This window comes from Perca fluviatilis, chromosome 13, assembly GCF_010015445.1.
Source record: "Perca fluviatilis chromosome 13, GENO_Pfluv_1.0, whole genome shotgun sequence".
Taxonomy (NCBI): Eukaryota; Metazoa; Chordata; class Actinopteri; order Perciformes; family Percidae; genus Perca; species Perca fluviatilis.
The window spans coordinates 29,401,518-29,407,357 of NC_053124.1; positions in this window are offsets into that span (position 1 = coordinate 29,401,518).

The following is a 5,840-nucleotide window of genomic DNA, read 5'->3' on the forward strand; positions in this document are numbered from 1 at the left end:
TTAGGGTCATTATCCTTCATGGATATAATCTCTGCAGCATGTTCTGGGTCTCCCCTAGTGTCTCCTCTCCTAGTGTTTGTATGAGACCACAACACCTCAACATAGAGGCATCTGGGCGGCTTTTGGATCTACCTCCGCTGGCTTCTCTGCCCCGAGAGAATTTGTTAAGAGTTCTTCTTCAGCCCATCTTGAAGAGGATAGAGCCACCTTATCATGCTCGACGAGCGGAGGGGCCTGTGTGGTGCCAGCCAGGCTGCAGACAAAAGTGGACTCCTTGGCAGAGTGTTGGCAGGAAGTAAACAACAAACATGTCACACATTAGTACAATGTTTGTTTATGAAAACATCTGGGTAGAAAACTATAGCACCCAGAAGAACTTGATAAATAGCATTTATTTAAATTCATGTTTTATGCTTTCTTATGTCAACACCTTCACTAACATCACATTGGAGACCTAATTTACCTGTTGGGCCACAGACTACAGAAAATGACCCCACCCAAACTAGCAGTCGGTCCAACCGGCGGTGAGATGTTTCTGTTCCTAACACTAGATTTGATTTATCAAAAACACTAGCAAAGCAACAGAAAATAAGCACAGCAGAAATGACAGATAGGTTGGACCCTTTCAGGTTTGATATCTTTAATTTTACAGTTACACCTGAAAATGACAACAGGAATGAACAAGTTTGTCGATTTTATTTTCCTCCGCAATTAAAATCAATGGCCGTTTGTCTACCCTGACGCGATTGTCGTGTTGGTGCGACATCACAGTGATTCGGTCTATTGCACATTATACATTTTATACTTGTGTGTAGTGTGGCTTTAACGTGGTGGCAACATTTTTGCATGACAAAGCCAGGTCTGTTAAAAAGATGTACAGTACAGGCCAAAAGTTTGGACACACCTTCTCATTCAATGAGTTTCCTTTTTATTTTCATGACTATTTACGTTGTAGATTCTCACTGAAGGCATCAGAACTATGAATGAACACATATGGAATTATGTACTTAACAAAAAAGTGTGAAATAACTGAAAACGTGTCTTATATTTTAGATTCTTCAAAGTAGCCAGCCTTTGCTTTTTTATTAATAAGGAAAAAAATTCCACTAATTAACCCTGACAAAGCACACCTGTGAAGTGAAAACCATTTCAGGTAACTACCTCATGAAGCTCATTGAGAGAACACCAAGGGTTTGCAGAGTTATCAAAAAAAGCAAAGGGTGGCTACTTTGAAGAATCTAAAATATAAGACATGTTTTCAGTTATTTCCCACTTTTTTGTTAAGTACATCATTCCATATGTGTTCATTCATAGTTTTGATGCCTTCGGTGAGAATCTACAATGGAAATAGTCATGAAAATAAAGAAACACATTGAATGAGAAGGTGTGTCCAAACTTTTGGCCTGTACTGTATATCGCAGTTTGGTGCCTAAGGACTTGACTGGCCTGCACAGAGAGAGCCCTGATCTCAACCCACATCCGACATATTGGAACAGGGACTTCGAGCCAAACCTCATCACTGAACATCAGTGGCTGGCATCACTATTGCTCTTGTGGCTGAACTGGAGCAAATCCCTGCAGCATTTTTTTTTTTTTTTTATAGAAGAGTGGAGGCTGTTATAGCAGCAGATTAAAGCCTGTGGTTTTGGAATGAGAAGTCCAACAACCACATATTGTTGAAATGTTTGGGTGTCCATATAGTGTTGGTCATGTAGGATATACGTATCTACAGCATGTTCATAGACAGAGGGGTTTAGCTTACGAATAGACTTCAGTTTAGTTGGTGTGCGATGGCCGCCCAACAAGAGTCAGGTTCTATCTGAGGTTTCTGCTTGTTCAAAGGGAGTTTTTCCTCGCCGCTGTCGCACCAAGTGCATGCTCTTTGGGGAATTGTTGGGTCTCTGTAAATTATAGTGTGTTAGAGTGTGAACTATCAACCCGTTCTCACTCCCAACTCGGCACCAGATACGATGCAAAAAGCACCCTTCAGCGTATGTTTGCATACGCACCGGGCAGGGCAACAGTGCGACCGCGTTGCTGTAAGATGACGTAGTATTAAGAACGACAACGGTAGCGAGTAGTATGAAAGACCGAAATACAGCGTAAGGAGGTTGGTTGGGGGTGGTGGATGGGTCAAACTACATTTCATAACCCCACCCACAATCTTTTCCTAAACCTGTCCCGTTCTTGTGCCGCATGTTAGTCATTACGTCCCGACCCAGAGCGTCAAAAGTGACGTCAAGAGTCCCGACGCTAAAGGAGACTTTTAGCGTGGATAACAAAAGCCAAAGGACGCCAAGAGTCCATATTTTCAAGATTGAAGAGAATATATTGGGTCTAGATCTACTATCTATCTGTAAAGTGTCCTGAGATGACTTCTGTTATGATTTGACATAATAAATAAAATTGAATTTAAACTGAAATGAATATATGCTTACTTGCTTGTTGTATTGTAGAGCTGCACTCAGGCAAACTAAATACCACAAAATTCCTCTTTTTAAGATCTATCTAAATAGGTTATAATATGGTTTGATGGAGAATGCATGGTAAATATGGCGCTGCAGTCCACGGTCACGGGTTACAACGTGAATGCATTTAATTATGTCCTTGATAAGTGCAATAATACAAATATGTGTGAATGTGTGTTTGCAGTACAGCTCCTGACCTGTGTGTAGCAGCCCTGTGGGGCCCAGCAGTCAGCTCCCTGATCACTGCAGCTTCTCGTTTTAAGCCAAAACATAAGAAGCCATTGAAGTCACAAGCTCTCATCATGCACACAGGATTCACTGCAGGCACAGATTTCAACTCTCATGGAGATACACAACCCACAGTCTAATGCAGAACCTTTTTAGTCACACACTCACACTTACAAAAGCACCAGGCTGGAAGCAAGGATGCACTTTCTCACACAAACACACACACACACACAACTTGCAATGCCTCATCATGCCAGCAAGTCAGGGGGAAACCTCACAGTTAAAGCACGATGGATAGCAGTTGACAGCCGGCAGGAGACGAGTAACTGGTGGCTGTTTTTGTTTTCCGAGGATTTCATGGCGACTGCAGAGCGGCAGAGAAGGTAGAATGGTGGAGTAAATCAGCATGTGTGGTACGTTGCTAAATTGGAAAGTAAGCTCACAGATTCACAGTTGACTTTCACTCCTGACTTTGCTTTAAAGGACACATTAAATGCATTCCAGGGGCAATGAAGTGATAAAGCGTTTTCTTTTGTAGCCACTTTTTTATCAAGCTGCCTGATCCTGTTCTGCTTGAGTCTGTCGTTTCCTACATTTTATTTTTTTTTACTTTATTTCCAATCAGTTTGAGTCTGAAATGGTTTTCCATCAAGCTTCCTAATAATAAGATGTTATGCCATGTTGGGAGCAACCTGTGACGCCAACTGGGTTTAAAATCAAACTCGGTGGTAAATGTCTGGACTCATTTTGTTTATAGCAGTTCGAGGAATTGCAGGTATCAACTCTGATTTTTTTTATTGATTTAAGCTAAGCTGTTGCATTGGTATTCAAATGCACATCAGTTCACACATCATCATCATTCCTGATGCTGTGATGTTACAGCACTTAGATTTTAGTCCGTGTCTGTTTCAAAGTATTCTGTTCACTTCATTGCAAAAGCAGGTGCATACAAACACTGTTTCTAAGGCAAGGCTAGGCGAGGCAAATTTATTTATAGAGCGCTTTCTCATACACAGAGGTCATTTAAAGTGCTTTACAGGCAGAAACAACAACAAATATACAATTGAGATACATGAGAAGACAAACATATTATAAAGGCATAACATAGTTTAAAAACAAATAATAAAGTAATTAAAATACCATCAAGCAAGACTAATTGAAAGCTCTGCAGAAGAGAACAGTCTTTAACTTAGATTTAAAAATGGTTACAGTTGGTGCATGCCTTAGATCCAGTGGAAGCGGATTCCAGCAGTGGGCAACATAGTGGCTGAAGGCCGATTTCACCACTCCTGGTAAGAACTCTGGGCACCACCAACTGACCAGTACCTGCTTATCTGAGAAACCTGCCAGGCTCGTAGTCAATAAACATGTCAGCAATATATTTAGGGCCTAGACCTTAAAGGCAATAAGTAAGGCGTTGAAATCGATTCTGAATTTAACCGGAAGCCAGTGCAGGGATTTGAGAATTGGGGTTTGAGTATTCTTGCAGCAACATTTTGGATGAGTTGCAGCTGTTTTATGGTTTTATTAGGAGCATTAGTAAGAAGCGCATTGGAGTAGTCTACCTTAGAAGTAATAAAAGCGTGAATGATCTTTTCTAGATCATGTTGGGATACAAAGTTTCTGATTCTTGCTGTGTTTTTGAGATGCCAGAAAGATAACTTAGTTACTGCTTTAATGTGATGACCAACATTTAGGTCATTACGCCAAGGTACTCGTTTTTAGTCCTCTAGAGTCAAGGTAAGTACTAAGTGCCAGTCTTCCTTTTTTGTTGCCAAACTGAATTATTTCAGTCTTATCTTCATTTAGTTGGAGTACATTTTGTTGCATCCACTTTTTTACTTTCTCCAAACAAAGACATAGGAGTCTATAGGAGCATAGTCATTTGATGAGCGTGCAAGATAAATCTGGGTGTCATCCGCATAGCTATAATTAGAGATCTTATAGTGTTGCAGAGTATGACAAAGAGGAAGCATTGGTGAGGTTTTCACCACAGTACACAAATACTCAAAAGATTTTAATTCACCTAGTGAAATCTGTTTACATTGAATTGTGTCTTTGAAAATAGCAGCAACACTATCAACCTTTCTGCCGACTCTGGAGACATTTAAAAAGTTGAAATTTGGTGGTGATGCTTTATTAAGGACTGTAGCGCTGGAGCTATTATCTAACCATGTCTCTGTAAGAAGCATAAAATCTAGGTGGTAAAGGGTAATAAAATCGTTGATTAAAAATGACTTGTTAGATAAAGAGCGGACATTCAAAACAGCCAAATGCTTGAGACAGTATGAAGTTTGCAAGTAATTGGGTGCAGATTGGATAAATTAGCTTTGTTGGGGAGGGAGAGAGGGACTTTGTATGGTGTATTATTGATTATGACTGGAATGATACAGCAGCTCTGTGGGCTAGCAGACTTATTTGAGCAGTAGGGGGAGCTTTTGGAACAAACAGGTGGCAAAGAATCAACATCAGTGACCTCTAATGTTAAAGAGCAAGTTAAAACCCTGGTTTAGCTGGAACATGCACTTTCACTTTTAAAAAAATGCTTTTGAAACCAGAGAGCACTGCCTTCCGATCCCTTTTCAAATTATAACCCCAAAGAAAAGTTACAGTTGTAACTACTTTTCAATGACTTCTTTACAGCCAACAGATTTATAGTCTGTGGTGGTCAAGACAAACGAAGAAGAACTCACCACACGGTTGACAGTTAAATTCTGGTTCAACCAGTTCTCATTCCCAAATTGTCAAATACTGACGCTTGGTCAGCGTCTCTCAGCGTCAGATACCGACGCAAAAATCACCTTTTAGCGTCTGTACGGGACGCACTGGGGAGAGCAGCAGCTCGGCCGCAGCGCTGTAAGATGACATAGTGTTAAGAGCGACAACGGTAGCTAGTAGTATGAAAGACCGAAAATCGGCATGAGGCTTTTGGTTTGGGTGGTGGATGGGTAAAACAACACAGGACTGTCACCCAGGAGACCGGGGTTTTGTGTCCCGCATGTCCCTGAAACATACATTTTATAACCCCACCCATGATCTTTTCCTAAACCTAACTGTCCCGTTCTTTTGCCGTATGTCAGGTAAACCTACGTCCCCACCCATAGCGTCAAAAAGTGACGGCAATTATCCCGACCAAGCACATCT